At 44.8% G+C, this 18893-nt stretch overlaps 1 pseudogene across 1 annotated transcript in view; it reads left to right on the top strand.

Annotated features, from left to right (window-relative positions):
• LOC306934707 (sarcoplasmic/endoplasmic reticulum calcium ATPase 2-like) overlaps positions 1 to 18893 on the top strand; it is a 72473-nt pseudogene that overhangs the window by 27834 nt on the left and 25746 nt on the right. The window contains exons 7-10 of the transcript XR_013792550.1: positions 8488 to 8568; positions 10269 to 10354; positions 10911 to 11209; positions 13965 to 14131. The product of XR_013792550.1 is annotated as a sarcoplasmic/endoplasmic reticulum calcium ATPase 2-like (transcript). The remainder of the gene's footprint in view (positions 1 to 8487; positions 8569 to 10268; positions 10355 to 10910; positions 11210 to 13964; positions 14132 to 18893) is intronic.

The raw sequence follows: 18893 nt of genomic DNA on the forward strand, positions 1-18893 counted from the left end.
GCGCTACGAGCTTGTAGGTCTGCTATTTTTGAAAAGTCGTAAAAATGTGGCGCAAATCATTGAATATATATATTTCAGAGCGAACATTTTTAACAAAAATATTTGCTTTTTTGGGGGGGGGTCCCTGGAACTACATATTTTGAGAGGGGGGGGGTCCGTGGCCCAATAGAGATAATTCTGGGGGTCCTTGACATGAAAAAGGTTGAGCACCACTGACATAAAAACATGGGTTTTTCAGAAAACTTTTAGGATTTAGAAGCCTTTTTTTATCGACCTCAGTCCAAAATAGACCCTGTGTGGGTTCAACATCATACAGTTTAGTTTTCTTTTTCGTACCAAGTTGTATGGCAATGTCAATGTCTCTCTACACAGGAAGCGTTATGCAATCATGTTGTTCTGCATTTAAAGGTCCTACAACATGAAATTCAACTTTTCAAATTTGTGTGTTTTTTGCGCTCCCCTGTGTGTCTTCACAAATGCGCAAACAATCGCAAAAAAATCAGGCTTTATAGGGGCTTTTATTGGAAATTGCTCTCAGAACAGCTAAACTGATTTGGTCGTACGCGTGATGTCATCTGTATCACCCTACTTTGTATAATTCCTCCCCCTCTTCAGGCTTCAGTTCCAAATTTGCATTTCCACTTTGTTTACAATGTCAGCGGGAGGCATACTTTGGTTAGACATAGCATTTGTCCGACTGGATTAAGGTTGGTGAGTGGTGCGTTAAAACCACCGGATTAAGGTTGGTGAGGGGTGCGTTAAGGTCTGGGAGAGGGTTAGGTTTAGGTTTGCTGCCCCGTGGGAGGTTAGGGTTAGGGTGAGTGTTTGAGATATCGGACCAATGGTATGTCTAACCAGATTAAGACCAGATTACGTTTTGAGCCTCAAAACGTATTTCTAATGGTTTGAGCCTGAATCACCACTCTGATATGACCAGTCCATGGCTTTTCTTTCTGGCTTCTGAAGCAGTTTTAGCTGCAGTACCACAATGTTCTGAGGTGGTGGGGGCGCTGATATGCACATTATTTTATCTTTGAGTCATTATAATACCGATGCTAGATAAAGACAGGCTTGTTTCCATTTCATGCCAGGAAAATCAACAATGGCGCATTAAATATTAAAAACAGTTTTAAAATGCATGTTGTAGTTCCTTTTAATGGAAGATGCAGCAGAACTTGACACAGGTGTTATTGTTTCTCAGAGAAAAAAAGTATCGCCATCTTTCACGATTGGGGAAAATGCCCGTCGAGTTGACTGACATGGCATGCATTTCCTGGCTGCCACCGACCGACCGCACTGGCGAGAGACCGCCAGGCTCTCGCCAGTACATTTATTGGGTCGTCTCTCTGTGTGTGTTTTTTCACAACATGCCGTTATCTCTCCGTGTGCCAAGGCTAGAGGGATATATTATGTCTGCGATGAGACTTGTCACCCCTTAAGTCAGAATTATGTGCAAGCCTAGAGACCCCTCCCCCAAGCCGCTAATTGAGGGTTAGGTGAAGTTGTACAAGTGTGAGTTCCGAGAGAGTTTAGTTGCCATTGAGTGATCGTTCCGTCGACATGATGGGGTGGTGGGGTCTTTATGCTGTGACTGACAGTGGCTGGCCGTATCCCTATACCTCTTCCTCCTGCGCTATGGGGATGGACGGGCAAACAGCTGCTCTCATCTGTCCACATTTAAACCTGATCAGCGCATCGGGGGAACATACTTTAACCCCTTTTGGTGTTAGCATTATGTTATGCTTTAGCTATTGAAAACTAGCAGATCTACAAGCTCATAGCGCGCCACCGAGTGGCGCGCTACGAGCTTGTAGGTCTGCTATTTTTGAAAAATCGAAGAACCACTGACATAGAAACATAGCTTTTTCAGAGAACTGTCGGGATGTAGAAGGTATTTTTAGAATCTGATCTCAGGTCAAAATGGGTTAACCATGTTTGGCTGTCTGTGTGTTGCCGCTTGCATTGTTGGCCTCATGCTATTCTCCACCCCTTCTCTGAAGGCCATACGGCGGGGGGGGGGGGGGGTCTCAGCTTAAGCTGAAAAGCGTGCCATTTTAAATATGTTTATTTACAACTTTTTATCTTTACTTGTTTTCAGTAATTCTCGCTCACACCGTTTCCCACAGTCACGTATTCATCATTAACTAATTTACTTTCATTATTATTTGGCCCGAGAAGATTTTACATTTTTTGTGAGGTGCATTCTTCTTCGAGCTCTGTTGTCTGTGTGAGGGCAAATGTATACTTGGTCAAACAAATTAAGTATAATTAAGTTGTTTTCACTGAGGTACACGGTTATGTAAAACAAGGTCCATCTTTTCCAATTTGCATCTTTAACAAAGTAGGTCTATACGTCAGCTACGCTCAGGGGGACTGTGCCACGACGACCTGAGCCAGTTCCCTAGTTTCCACTGCCTTAGTTTATGTAGTATTACGAAGCTGAATTGGGTCACTCGCTGCAATTCAGATGTGCTCAAATTGGCCTTTTCCTTTGAGACTCACTGGCCTTTTTATGGCTTCCAATCCCTCTACTTCCTCTCCTTCTTTCTCTGGCCTTCCTCCTCCTCTCCCTCTGCCTATAGCAAAGGAAGTGAAAGACTGCTAGCAGTCCTGAAAGGAGCTGCTGGGCATTTTGCAGTCCACGGCTTATACTGATTGACTGCCTATTGAACTCGGAGAAAGCCTCGTCCCCTTTTAAACGTTTCCCTTTAGACTGTAGTAGGGCCCCATTGACATAGCTTCTGCCGTTTGTTGGAAACTGCATGGTATCCTCCGAACCGATTTGTGAGCCAACAATTACGTAAGGTTGCACTAACGGGCATTAACCCATTTTGGGCGGGAGCCCCTTTTGGTGTTAGCATTATGTTATGGTAAATGGTGCATTTATATAGCGCCTTTATCCAAGGCGCTTTACGTAGATTGTGCATCACATTCACCCACTCACACATACACCGATGGCAGCGGAAACCATGCAAGGCACCAACCAGCACATCAGGATCAATTAGGGGTTCAGAGTCTTGCTCAAGGACACTTCGACACTAACTCTGGGGGAGCCCGGGTTCGAACTGGCAACCTTGCGGTTACCATCCAGCCACTCTACCCCTGAGCCACCGCCGCCCCATGCTTTAGCTATTGAAAAACAGCAGATCTACGAGCTTGTAGGTCTGCTATTTTTTTGAAAAATCGAAGAACGACTGACATATAAACATAGCTTTTTCAGAAAACTGTCAGGATGTAGAAGACATTTTTAGAATCTGATCTCGGGTCAAAATGGGTTAAAGCAAACATAGTAAACCAAGCTGGGGCATTTAGCTAACATGGCATCTAACAGTGCCATGAGTATAAGACATTTTTAGTACGGTGTTCCGGTCCCAGTGGGGATGGAACCCCTTAGGGTGTTTGCACATTGCACGATTTTGGCTTTCTTGTTCATTAGATGTCACACTGTGTGATGGGGAAAAAGGTCAAGCTGTTTCGTTATTATTATTATCCAACCTGTCAGACATGTCACATTTTGCAAAGAAACTATTACCTACTTCTACAGTACATTTACAGTACTTCTACAGTACATTTACAGTACATTTACAGTACTTATACAGTACATATACAGTACATCTACAGTACATCTACAGTACATCTACAGTACTTATACAGTACATCTACAGTACATCTACAGTACATCTACAGTACATTTACAGTACATCTACAGTACTTCTACAGTACATTTACAGTACATCTACAGTACATCTACAGTACATCTACAGTACTTCTACAGTACATTTACAGTACATCTACAGTACATCTACAGTACATCTACAGTACTTCTACAGTACATCTACAGTACTTCTACAGTACATCTACAGTACTTCTACAGTACATTTACAGTACATCTACAGTACATCTACAGTACATCTACAGTACTTCTACAGTACATTTACAGTACATCTACAGTACATCTACAGTACATCTACAGTACTTCTACAGTACATCTACAGTACATCTACAGTACATTTACAGTACATCTACAGTACATCTACAGTACATTTACAGTACATCTACAGTACATCTACAGTACATCTACAGTACTTCTACAGTACATTTACAGTACATCTACAGTACTTCTACAGTACATCTACAGTACATCTACAGTACTTCTACAGTACATTTACAGTACATCTACAGTACTTCTACAGTACATTTACAGTACATCTACAGTACATCTACAGTACATCTACAGTACATTTACAGTACATCTACAGTACATCTACAGTACATCTACAGTACATCTACAGTACATCTACAGTACTTATACAGTACATCTACAGTACATCTACAGTACATCTACAGTACTTCTACAGTACATTTACAGTACATCTACAGTACATCTACAGTACATCTACAGTACATTTACAGTACATCTACAGTACTTCTACAGTACATTTACAGTACATCTACAGTACATCTACAGTACTTCTACAGTACATCTACAGTACTTCTACAGTACATCTACAGTACTTCTACAGTACATTTACAGTACATCTACAGTACATCTACAGTACATCTACAGTACTTCTACAGTACATTTACAGTACATCTACAGTACATCTACAGTACATCTACAGTACTTCTACAGTACATCTACAGTACATCTACAGTACTTCTACAGTACTTCTACAGTACTTCTACAGTACATTTACAGTACATCTACAGTACATCTACAGTACATCTACAGTACATTTACAGTACATCTACAGTACATCTACAGTACATCTACAGTACTTCTACAGTACATTTACAGTACATCTACAGTACATCTACAGTACATCTACAGTACATCTACAGTACATCTACAGTACATCTACAGTACTTATACAGTACATCTACAGTACATCTACAGTACATCTACAGTACTTCTACAGTACATTTACAGTACATCTACAGTACATCTACAGTACATCTACAGTACATTTACAGTACATCTACAGTACTTCTACAGTACATTTACAGTACATCTACAGTACATCTACAGTACATCTACAGTACTTCTACAGTACATCTACAGTACTTCTACAGTACATCTACAGTACTTCTACAGTACATTTACAGTACATCTACAGTACATCTACAGTACATCTACAGTACTTCTACAGTACATTTACAGTACATCTACAGTACATCTACAGTACATCTACAGTACTTCTACAGTACATCTACAGTACATCTACAGTACTTCTACAGTACATTTACAGTACATTTACAGTACATCTACAGTACATCTACAGTACATCTACAGTACTTCTACAGTACTTCTACAGTACATTTACAGTACATCTACAGTACATCTACAGTACATCTACAGTACATCTACAGTACATCTACAGTACTTCTACAGTACATCTACAGTACATCTACAGTACTTCTACAGTACATTTACAGTACATCTACAGTACATCTACAGTACATCTACAGTACTTCTACAGTACATCTACAGTACATCTACAGTACATTTACAGTACATCTACAGTACATCTACAGTACATCTACAGTACATCTACAGTACATCTACAGTACATCTACAGTACTTATACAGTACATCTACAGTACATCTACAGTACATTTACAGTACATTTACAGTACATTTACAGTACATCTACAGTACATCTACAGTACATCTACAGTACATCTACAGTACATCTACAGTACATCTACAGTACATCTACAGTACTTATACAGTACATCTACAGTACTTCTACAGTACATTTACAGTACATCTACAGTACATTTACAGTACATCTACAGTACATCTACAGTACATCTACAGTACATCTACAGTACATTTACAGTACATCTACAGTACTTCTACAGTACATTTACAGTACATCTACAGTACTTCTACAGTACATTTACAGTACATCTACAGTACATCTACAGTACATCTACAGTACATCTACAGTACATCTACAGTACTTCTACAGTACATTTACAGTACATCTACAGTACATCTACAGTACATTTACAGTACATCTACAGTACATTTACAGTACATCTACAGTACATCTACAGTACATCTACAGTACATCTACAGTACATTTACAGTACATCTACAGTACTTCTACAGTACATTTACAGTACATCTACAGTACTTCTACAGTACATTTACAGTACATCTACAGTACATCTACAGTACATCTACAGTACATCTACAGTACATTTACAGTACATCTACAGTACATCTACAGTACTTCTACAGTACATCTACAGTACATCTACAGTACATCTACAGTACTTCTACAGTACTTCTACAGTACATTTACAGTACATCTACAGTACATCTACAGTACTTCTACAGTACATTTACAGTACTTATACAGTACATCTACAGTACATCTACAGTACATCTACAGTACATCTACAGTACATCTACAGTACTTTTACAGTACTTATACAGTACATCTACAGTACATCTACAGTACATCTACAGTACATCTACAGTACATCTACAGTACATCTACAGTACTTCTACAGTACATCTACAGTACATCTACAGTACTTCTACAGTACATCTACAGTACATCTGCCGCTGCATGCCGCGCTGTGTTGATTTCGTCGACTAATACTAAGACGAAAAATGTTCGCCGACATAGAAACAGCTTTTTCAGAAAACTGTCAGGATGTAGAAGAAATTCTTATAGAATCTTATCTCAGGTCAAAATGGGTTAAAGCCAACATTTCTACCACCTCTAGGTCATGATGAGGGAACATTTTATGTATACTACTAATAATTCACTTCATGTATTCTTCTTGGTCGATACGATGACTGAATGTTATTTGTCTGGATAGCAATACTAACCAAGGCTGCATACTATTGTCGTACTCTTGACAGGACACTGTGGCTTTTAGAAGCTGGTCATATTTGGAAAGCCAAAGGTCTGTTTCAGTTCAGCGTGATGATTCATCTGCAAATATTGACTTTCATGATGGTGTGAATGACGGCCGTTGTCCGTTCCGACAACAGCAGGACTCCATAACGTGGTTAGGCAAATGTCATCTGATAATAACGCTGGTAACGACATTTGTCTGGGCTCCGTGGTGGCACAGTGGTAATTTCCTCCCCTGGATTTCTGAGCCCTGCAGCTCGGTAGACGAAACCATTTTGAAACATTGCAGTGAAATGTTACAGGGTGGCTGATGATGATGATGCCGGGCTACTTTGAGTCTCTCGTACATCTCTCATGAGATTTGACCCGTAGAATCACAAGCAAACGACTTTCATTTATTATGATTTATCCGTTGCTCTTGCAAATGTTACGCGCAGGGCAGGGCAGGGCAGGGCAGGGCAGGGCAGGGCAGGGCAGGGCAGGCAGGGGCATGCCTTTCCAAAGGCAGCACAATGCGATGGGCCGAGGGCAAACTCCTTTCGCGCCGATTTCAGAAGCGACTGTAACTCTGAATTGAAAGATTCCGGAATAGTTGTATCATGGTTTAAAGGAGCATTCAGTGATTTGGGTGATTTGGAAAACCACCCAGTCTGCCCCGGTAACAAAATGTGCACATGCACGCTCTACAGTGGGGGGAAGTGCAACAGGCCAACAGCACGTGCACCAAGGCCCGCCCCCACTCGATCATGATTGGAGGAAGGCCCCACTCATCCTTATTTAGATGAAGGTTTTGCCACCCGCCACCAAAACTGAAACTAGGGTTTTTTGACCCCAGGGGCTCACTGGGGACAGGGAGGAACTCCTTATATGGTCAGCACACTCTATAGTAGGGAGGATTATCCAGAAAAAAAGAAAAAAATAAGTGATATTTGAATTAAGTCAAATCACTGAATATACCTTTAATAAACTATCTCCAATATAATAGGAATGAAGCAGAATATATACACTATACAACATGGCTAAATTGATACAGGAGGAGAGATTGTTGCGCTGTCAGTCAGATGCTGGAGTTTGAGCATCAATGAAGTATGTTGTCGTGACGAGAGCTGTTGCTATGGAAACGGACAATAAGCGACCTCCGTCCGTGGCCTGGATGTGGACTGTCCAGTTTTATATTGCAACAATCCACAGTTTGGAGAATTCTGTTGCAAGCGGTTCCAATTTTCAACTTGGCTTGCAAATCTTCTGTCTGAACTAGGCTATAATGTGTGTGTGTGTGTGTGTGTGTGTGTGTGTGTGTGTGTGTGTGTGTGTGTGTGTGTGTGTGTGTGTGTGTGTGTGTGTGTGTGTGTGTGTGTGTGTGTGTGTGTGTGTGTGTGTGTGTGTGTGTGTGTGTGTGTGTGTGTGTGTGTGTGTGTGTGTGTGTGTGTGTGTTTTTGTTTGTTTGTTTGTTTTTTTGTTTGTTTGTTTGTTTGTTTGTTTGTTTGTTTGTTTGTTTGTTTGTTTGTTTGTTTGTTTGTTTGTTTGTTTGTTTGTTTGTTTGTTTCCACTTTTTTTTCTAGTTGCTGCATTTTTATCTCTAATTTTGCTAAAACCTTTTTCCCTCTAGTTGGAGACAAGGTTCCTGCTGATATTCGTATCTGCTCCATCAAATCCACAACCCTGCGGGTAGACCAATCCATTCTGACCGGTAAGATGTTCTGTTGATTGCCAGATTAATCGCAGCTGGCAGCATTCCTTGCCTTACATAGACATTTTGATAGACGGCAAAGAGTGCACAATTAACCACATCCAGCAATATAAGCATTTTCACATTAGCTTTGAACCCATTAAGACCTGGAACGCATTTGTGTCACCGTAGCTTTTAACAACCATGATTTTAAAACTTTAAATTGCAGATCTACGAGCTTGTAGATCTGCTATGTTAGGAAGGTCGTGAGAATGTGGCGCAAATCTTTGAATATATATAGTTTTTCACCTCAAACGTTTTTAACTTCCCAGGAACAACATATTTTCAGATGGGGGTGACAGTGACCAATTACATATATATTTTTGGGTTCATTGACATGAAACAGTTTGAGAACCACTGACATACAGTTGGGTGCCACCGATATTGTCCCTTATCATTTGACCCATTTAGGCCTGACCTCAAAATTAAAAAAAAATCCTTCTAAAATAAATATTTTCACGATTTTTCAAAAATAGCAGACCTACAAGCTCGTAGCGCGCCACTCGGTGGCGCGCTACGAGCTTGTAGATCTGCTATTTTTCAATAGCTAAATTATAACATAATGTTTAAAACACCAAACTGTCCTTTTGCGCAGATCACGCAAACCTCAGCAAAAAGAAAAGGACAATATCGATGGCCTCCAACTGTAGAAACATCAGGTTTTTCCAGAAAACTGTCATGATTTAGAAGACATTTTGTAGAATCTGGTCTCGGCGGTCTCAATGGGTTAATTGCGGAGCCCTAGTTACCATCTCGTTGCCGTAGGGCAGAAACCGCTTCTCTCCGTAATTTAACGCCCTCCTTCGTCATGCTACAGCGTCGCACGGAAATAATCTGAAATCCAAATCTAAAAAAAAAAGCCTGTTTTGAGTTGTGATTTTAGCGGACAGTTTCTTTTCTGTTTTGGACATGATGTTTCCACCCCGACTGCAGCGACTTCCCCGCTCGCATCTGATAGCGGTGATTGTAAACTGTGGCGCAGCGCGACCGATAGAAAATGTCGTCTATGTATAGCTCTGCTAATGTGTTTGCTGTACAATGGCTTAGCTATCATCCATGTCTCTCTCTCTCTCTCTCTCTCTCTCTCTCTCTCTCTCTCCCTCTCCCATCACATGATCTACAAATTCCTGGATTGAGGTTGCTCAACATTCTCATACCAGACCACGCCCCCCCCCCCCCCCCCCCCCCCCCCTCTCTATAGTCTGAGAGCTAATTTATATTACTGTTACCAAGAAGAATGTTTGTAATAAAAAATGTAGTATAGTACCTTTTTATTAAAAGGATATACCCCTTGAGAATATAAAGATCAAATTTCCGAGGGGGTCCTTAGTTAGCGAAAAATAAACAAGGCATACAATAATACACTAAGCCTAGTAGGGGCACTATGGTGACATTTTTACATACCAAAAGCATATTTACAAAAAAAAAAGAAATTGGGACCACGTCAAAAAAAGCGACATGTACCATATGTGACCATTGGCAAATGCCTATCCCTATTTTGTTTCTCAATAGCACACGTGTGACGGTAATAGCATTTGCTGCTAAACTGGTTGCTCGAGTACAACCGTTTTGACAGCATCCTGAGTTTTTTGACGACTTGTACTGTATTGTGTCTGTTGTGTTGAGTAACTGACCTCCTGCCTTCTGTTGTCTCCCTGTAGGCGAGTCTGTGTCTGTGATCAAGCACACTGACCCTGTGCCTGACCCCCGTGCTGTGAACCAGGACAAGAAGAACATGCTCTTCTCTGTAAGCACTCCTCCTGGCATTTTGGCACACATCCTCTTCTCCGTTTGTTTTGTTTCTTTTTTTATTATGGAAAACATATTTGCATTAACCCATTTAGGCCTGACGTCGACATTTTAAAAAATGTCTTCAAAATCCTGACAGTTTTTCTGAAAACACTTATGTTTCTGTATCAGTGGTGCTCAATATTTCATGTCAAGGGCCCAAAGATTATATGAAAATGTTGTTCCAGCCTCCAGGGACCTCCCCTGAATCAAAGATTTGAGTTAAAGATTTCACTCTGTAATAATATATATTCAAATATTTGAGGCACATTTTCATGATTTTTCAAAAATAGCAGACCTACAAGTTCATAGCGCGGCACCGAGTGCCGCGCTATGAACTTGTAGGTCTGCTATTTTTAAATAGCTAAAGCATAACATAATGCTTAAAACGCCAAAAAGGGTTTCCCGCCCAAAATGGGTTAATATTTGATAATGGTAAGAACATACCAGTGATTATCGCACGGTGATGACATTCGAATCCCGTTGCATATCCTCCTCCTCCCTCCTCCTCCCAGGGTTACCAACATCGCGGCGGGGAAGGCGGTGGGCGTGGTGGTGGCCTCGGGCATCAACACGGAGATCGGGAAGATCCGCGACGAGATGGCGGCCACGGAGCAGGAGAAGACGCCGCTGCAGCAGAAGCTGGACGAGTTCGGCGAGCAGCTGTCCAAGGTGATCTCGCTGATCTGCATCGCCGTGTGGATCATCAACATCGGACACTTCAACGACCCCGTCCACGGAGGCTCCTGGATCCGCGGCGCCGTCTACTACTTCAAGATCGCCGTGGCGCTCGCCGTGGCCGCCATTCCCGAGGGTCAGTGTTGCTTTTTTTTGGGGGGGGGCAGCATATTTTTAGTTTTTAGTAGTCATTAGTAGTCTCTCTTGAATGGTTTTCATTTAGTTCCTGGTCGCATTTTAGTCACCCTGAATGTTTTAGTGTTAAGTCTGGTTTAGTCGACTAAATATCATAAGATTTTAGTCAACTAAATCAGTTGATTTAGTCGACCAAAATGTATTTTGGCGGGCTTTTAGTTTCCATTTAGTTTTCTTCAGTGAAAAAAGGTCGTCGACGAACATTTTTCGTCTTGGTTTTAGTCGACGAAACAACACGGCATTATTTATTATTTGCTGAGGTTAATACTATAAATAATGCCGTTTCTGTCTGTGATAGATTGACGTGGTGTTATAATCCAGTGTTTTTCTTTTATTCCTTAATTTCTTTTATCCCACGATTTTTGCAACCCACTTTTTTTTTCTTCACCCAGTGTCAATGTATCTAATGTAATCCTGGGCGCTATACACTCACTCTGCCAACCTGGGGAGAGCAACGGACTGACCTCATGCTTCCTTCTACGCATGAGGAGTCCGAGCTGCTTCTTTTCACCCGACAAGGGGGGGGGTTTCCCCCGGGAGGAGCGCGTGGAAGGAACCTACCCTAGGGGACACGGGGAGAACATGCAAACTCCACACAGAAATGCCCTTTTTGCCAACCCCACCTAGGGTATTGACACTGATGATGGATCAGTGATTCTTAAACATTTACATTTTGAGGACCCCCCCCCCCCCCCCTAATTCTGAGAGTGTTCAAATGTACCAGAGAAAATAATAATATCTGGGCACTTCAGGAGAGTAAGACGAAAGTCAAAACGGAACCCCTGGATAACACAGACCAGTAGCATGCTCCAGTATCTTCTATTTGGGAGTATGTCTCTCCTGAAGTGCCCAGCTATTGTTATTTTCTCTGATGCAAGTTGTCCCTGTTGAGCACCAACAAGCCCTTCTACCTTCTACTGGCCGAGGCGTGCCGGACTTCTATTTACCTATTCAAATGTACATTTGTATACTCTCAGAGTTGCACACCTGTAAGGGTCCGTTTTGGAACTTGAGAAGCAAATTCTGATTTGGGATTCAAACTATGTCCGGGTTACACTGGCGGCCCGGAGGTGGCAGAAATCGGAGAATTGGAATTTGGCTTCTGCCTCCAAAAATGAGCACTGCCACAACATACACTTACCAGGAATGTCGAATTCAAGGATTATAAGGTTACTCATCATGTAATCAATCATGCTACTTTCACACCTTTGGAAAACCAGGCTAAGGTACTAAAGACAAAGGTAAAAGGGTGGTTAGACCAGAAGGGACCATCCCTACTGGTCTAACCACCACAGCCCTGTTATTTCCTTTATTTACCCAGGGTAGTAGCTGAGCACAAGTGCTCATTTTCAGAAACGCCCTGCACATAGAAACACACAGACACACACACACACACACACTTAAAACCTGGGAGCTGACTGAGGTTGACCAGCACAACCTCGGTCTTATACTGTTGGCCACTAAGCAGCTCCAGTGCCTTGCTCAAGGGCACTTCAGCGGTGTTGGGTGAGTGATGACCAATCGCTTCCCGACCCAGATTTTCCCTGCCCGTCCGGGGAATCGAACCGGCAACCTTTCGGCAACAAGGGCGCTCCTCTAACCCTTAGGCCACCGCTGCCCCAAATAGTGCAGTCGCCTCACAGCTAGAAGGTCCTGGGTTCGATTCCAGCTGGGGACGCTGTGGGCGCTTCATCAGTGCCCATATCCGAGGCGGGGTAGGGCCTTTCTGTGTGGAGTTTTCATGTTCTCCCCGTGTCCCCTAGGGTAGGTACCCTCACAAAAAACATGCAGTAATCCTGGTCTCTAAACTACCTCCCCCTGGCCAGCCGGGGCGCCAGAAGGAACTGGTCGGAATAACGTGCTACGTCCGCCTGGGGAAACTGCCCCCTGTCGGGTGAAAAGAAGCAGCTCGGACTCCTCATGCATAGAAGGCAGCATGAGGTCAGTCCGCTGCCCCCCCAGGTTGGCAGAGGAAGTGTAGCACCCAGGATTAGATAATTGACACTGGGTGAAAAAATGGGTTGCAAAATTGTGGGATAAATATTTAGAAAAATAAAAAGGACCATCTCTACCAGCAATGAATAGAAGACTCGATTAGCGGATTACATTTTAATTCAACCGCTAATCACCAGTAGGCCAGTAGGTAGTATCACTCGAATGCAATGGAGCCAGCAGGCTCGCCTGGAGCCGACTGGCTGTGATTAGGTAACACGGAGACGTCCGAAATGCGGAGACATTGGTCGCGTTGTCCGATTATTACTAACCCTAACCTCAGTCTTAAACGGCCACGTAAGTCCCCTAAACTCATATCAGTCTTAACCGACCCACGTAAGTCCCCTAACCTCATATCCGTCTTAACCGGCCCACGTAAGTCCCCTAACCTCATATCGGTCTTAACCGGCCCACGTAAGTCCCCTAACCTCATATCGGTCTTAACCGGCCCACGTAAGTCCCCTAACCTCATATCGGTCTTAACCGGCCCACGTAAGTCAGTGTCGCAACGTTTCTCCTTCGGCGGCTAGGCAGTACTTTCACTTCCGTGTCTGCCTGCCGGCTCCATTTCATTTGAGTGATAACTGATAAGTAACCTACTGGTGATTATCGGTTGATAACATTCGAAGCGCGTGACTCGACGATATATGTTTGTGTGAACATTTATATTGAAATGTTCAACCCCCCCCCCGCCGCCACCTCAGGTCTCCCGGCTGTCATCACTACCTGCCTGGCCCTTGGAACCCGGCGAATGGCCAAGAAGAATGCCATCGTCCGCAGCTTGCCCTCCGTCGAAACCCTGGGCTGCACCTCGGTCATCTGCTCCGACAAGACGGGAACCCTCACCACCAACCAGATGTCTGTGTGCAGGGTAAGAGAGAGACTGTGTGCAGGGTAAGAGAGAGACTGTGTGCAGGGTAAGAGAGAGACTGTGTGCAGGGTAAGAGAGAGACTGTGCAGGGTAAGAGAGAGACTGTGTGCAGGGTGAGAGAGAGACTGTGTGCAGGGTAAGAGAGAGACTGTGTGCAGGGTAAGAGAGAGACTGTGTGCAGGGTAAGAGAGAGACTGTGTGCAGGGTAAGAGAGAGACTGTGTGCAGGGTAAGAGAGAGACTGTGTGCAGGGTAAGAGAGAGACTGTGCAGGGTAAGAGAGAGACTGTGTGCAGGGTAAGAGAGAGACTGTGTGCAGGGTAAGAGAGAGACTGTGTGCAGGGTGAGAGAGAGACTGTGTGCAGGGTGAGAGAGACTGTGTGCAGGGTAAGAGAGAGACTGTGTGCAGGGTAAGAGAGAGACTGTGTGCAGGGTGAGAGAGAGACTGTGTGCAGGGTAAGAGAGAGACTGTGTGCAGGGTGAGAGAGAGACTGTGTGCAGGGTGAGAGAGAGACTGTGTGCCGGGTAAGAGAGAGACTGTGTGCAGGGTAAGAGAGAGACTGTGTGCAGGGTAAGAGAGAGACTGTGTGCAGGGTGAGAGAGAGACTGTGTGCAGGGTAAGAGAGAGAGACTGTGTGCAGGGTGAGAGAGAGACTGTGTGCAGGGTAAGAGAGAGAGACTGTGTGCAGGGTGAGAGAGAGACTGTGTGCAGGGTAAGAGAGAGACTGTGTGCAGGGTAAGAGAGAGACTGTGTGCAGGGTAAGAGAGAGACTGTGTGCAGGGTAAGAGAGAGACTGTGTGCAGGGTAAGAGAGAGAGACTGTGTGCAGGGTGAGAGAGAGACTGTGTGCAGGGTGAGAGAGAGACTGTGTGCAGGGTGAGAGAGAGACTGTGTGCAGGGTAAGAGAGAGACTGTGTGCAGGGTAAGAGAGAGACTGTGTGCAGGGTAAGAGAGAGACTGTGTGCAGGGTAAGAGAGAGACTGTGTGCAGGGTAAGAGAGAGACTGTGTGCAGGGTGAGAGAGAGACTGTGCAGGGTAAGAGAGAGACTGTGTGCAGGGTAAGAGAGAGACTGTGTGCAGGGTAAGAGAGAGACTGTGTGCAGGGTAAGAGAGAGACTGTGTGCAGGGTAAGAGAGAGACTGTGTGCAGGGTAAGAGAGAGACTGTGTGCAGGGTGAGAGAGAGACTGTGTGCAGGGTAAGAGAGAGACTGTGTGCAGGGTAAGAGAGAGACTGTGTGCAGGGTAAGAGAGAGACTGTGTGCAGGGTAAGAGAGAGACTGTGTGCAGGGTAAGAGAGAGACTGTGTGCAGGGTAAGAGAGAGACTGTGTGCAGGGTAAGAGAGAGACTGTGCAGGGTAAGAGAGAGACTGTGCAGGGTAAGAGAGAGACTGTGTGCAGGGTAAGAGAGAGACTGTGTGCAGGGTAAGAGAGAGACTGTGTGCAGGGTAAGAGAGAGACTGTGTGCGGGGTGAGAGAGAGACTGTGTGCGGGGTGAGAGAGAGACTGTGTGCGGGGTGAGAGAGAGACTGTGTGCGGGGTAAGAGAGAGACTGTGTGCGGGTAAGAGAGAGACTGTGTGCAGGGTAAGAGAGAGACTGTGTGCAGGGTAAGAGAGAGACTGTGTGCAGGGTGAGAGAGAGACTGTGTGCAGGGTGAGAGAGAGACTGTGTGCAGGGTGAGAGAGAGAGACTGTGTGCAGGGTAAGAGAGAGACTGTGTGCAGGGTAAGAGAGAGACTGTGTGCAGGGTGAGAGAGAGACTGTGCAGGGTAAGAGAGAGACTGTGTGCAGGGTAAGAGAGAGACTGTGTGCAGGGTAAGAGACTGTGCAGGGTAAGAGAGAGACTGTGTGCAGGGTGAGAGAGAGACTGTGTGCAGGGTAAGAGAGAGACTGTGCAGGGTGAGGGAGAGACTGTGCAGGGTAAGAGAGAGACTGTGTGCAGGGTGAGAGAGAGACTGTGTGCAGGGTGAGAGAGAGACTGTGTGCAGGGTAAGAGAGAGACTGTGTGCAGGGTAAGAGAGAGACTGTGTGCAGGGTAAGAGAGAGACTGTGTGCAGGGTAAGAGAGAGACTGTGTGCAGGGTAAGAGAGAGACTGTGTGCAGGGTAAGAGAGAGACTGTGTGCAGGGTAAGAGAGAGACTGTGTGCAGGGTAAGAGAGAGACTGTGTGCAGGGTAAGAGAGAGACTGTGTGCAGGGTAAGAGAGAGACTGTGTGCAGGGTGAGAGAGAGACTGTGTGCAGGGTGAGAGAGAGACTGTGTGCAGGGTGAGAGAGAGACTGTGTGCAGGGTGAGAGAGAGACTGTGTGCAGGGTGAGAGAGAGACTGTGTGCAGGGTGAGAGAGAGACTGTGTGCAGGGTAAGAGAGAGACTGTGTGCAGGGTAAGAGAGAGACTGTGTGCAGGGTAAGAGAGAGACTGTGTGCAGGGTAAGAGAGAGACTGTGTGCAGGGTAAGAGAGAGACTGTGTGCAGGGTAAGAGAGAGACTGTGTGCCGGGTAAGAGAGAGACTGTGTGCAGGGTAAGAGAGAGACTGTGTGCAGGGTAAGAGAGAGACTGTGTGCAGGGTAAGAGAGAGACTGTGTGCAGGGTAAGAGAGAGACTGTGTGCAGGGTAAGAGAGAGACACGATGCACACCGTACAGTAAACCGTGTTTTCTCTTGGTGTAGATCTCTGCTCTCCGTCGTCTTTTGTCTTAAGTGCCCATCTGGCGTTTGAGTGGAGCGTCCCCAGTGGGTTTGGAGAGACATTTGCAGTTTAATCTGGCTCAGTGTCGGTTCAAGGACACTTGAGCAGGACAATAGGGGTGTGTTGATGGATGCATCTGCTGTTGTCCCCCACAACGGCACAACCCTATATGTCCTACCGTTTAATCTTAGGGCCGATTTATACTCCTATTTTACCGCTGTTTCGGCGCTGTAGTGCCGAAATGATTTCGGCTCGTCAGACATTTTCAGTAGCACCGAAGAGCCGACTTTAGGACAGTACCCCCCTCGCCTCTAAAATAGGAGTATGAATCGGCCCTTAGAAGTTAACAACATTGGTTTTCAACCAGCGGTGGTGAGAGCATGAAATGAAACCAAATGGACCCTTTTATTATGGGTCCATTTGGTTTCATTTCACGCTCCCCAAGAGTAACATTATTGTTAAACATCAGTTATTTACAAAGAAGTATACAATTTAGAGAATGTAGAAGAATTGTTATTTTGATCGTTTTGCCTGTTATCTCCTATACGGCACCAAACCACCAACATCAGTACAGCATGGAATGTTCTACATAATCTTGTCCCAACGACGACAAACTATCCTACGGTTTTGGGCCAACGTCTCGTCAAACGGTGGGTCTGTGGCTCAAATGCCAAATAAAATAAATAATGGACCTTGATACGAAGTCGTACGATTTGTCGCACACGTCGGGAATCATTTTGACTAGTAGATTTGACACCCCCGCCCCCAAATCCAAAAGGGTTGAATGAAAACCACAGAGTGAACAGATTGGGTCCTCTCAACAGTCAATGTATTTTCACTAGATCCCCCCCCCCCCCCCACACACACACACACACCTGCTCCCGGGGTAAGTGCGTGCATAGATCTGCTGAAATGGCAGAGATGCAGTATGTGAAATGTAAACGGTGAGCAGACTGTCGGTGTTTGGAGAGGAATAAAGGCAGCTCTTTAACAACAAGGAGACAGCGTTGCTTGGGTTTTGGATGACTTGCAGTGCTGTGCTGTTGCATAACTGACCTTGCGTCACCGCCATGCTGCAAAGGAAGCAGACAAGCCTGTAGTTCCCCCTCCCTCTCTATTATGGGGGGGGGGGGGGGGGGGGGGGGCGCCACCAGTGCCGCTAGTAGTAACCCTCCATTAACCCATTTTGGTCGAATTTAAAAAAAGAAATGTCTTCAAAATCCTGACCGTTTTCTGAAAAACCTTATGTTTCTGTATCAGTGGTGCTCAATATTTCATGTCAAGAACCCCAAAAATTGTATGTAATATTCCCCCATCTGAAAATATGTTGTTCCAGGGACCCCTGTATGTGGGCTACACACACACACACACACACACACACACACACACACACACACACACACACACACACACACACACACACACGCAGTCTTTTGATGTGTGGATAGGAGAAGGACTCACAATTGTCATAGGGGGCACGGTGGCACAGTCGGTTGTGCTGTCGCCTCACAGCTAGAAGGTCCTGGGTTCGATTCCCACTGGGGACGCTGTGGGCGCTGGGGTGCGTGTTCTCTCCTCCGAGTCATCAGTGTCCATACCCGAGGCGGGGTTGGTGAAAGGGCCTTTCTGTGTGGAGTTTGCATGTTCTCCCCGTGTCCCCTATAGGGTAGGTACCCTCACAAAAAACATGCAGTAATCCTGGTCTCTAAACTACAGTTGGAGGCCATCGATATTGTCATTTTCTTTTTGCTGAGGTTTGCGTGATCTGCGCAAAACGACAGTTAACCCATTTTGGGCGGGAACCCCTTTTGGTGTTTTAAACATGTTATAATTTAGCTATTGAAAAATAGCAGATTTACAAGCTCATAGCGCGCCACCGAGTGGCGCGCTACGAGCTTGTAGGTCTGCTATTTTTGAAAAATCGTGAAAATATTTATTTCAGAAAACTGGAGGATTTAGAAGGATTTTTTAAAATTTTGAGGTCAGGCCTAAATGGGTCAAATGATAAGGGACAATATCGGTGGCACCCAACTGTACCTCCCCCTGGCCAGCCGGGCCGCCCGATGGAGGGGAAAGGAACTG

The sequence above is a fragment of the Electrona antarctica genome, assembly GCF_951216825.1.
Source record: "Electrona antarctica genome assembly, chromosome: 12".
NCBI lineage: Eukaryota > Metazoa > Chordata > Actinopteri > Myctophiformes > Myctophidae > Electrona > Electrona antarctica.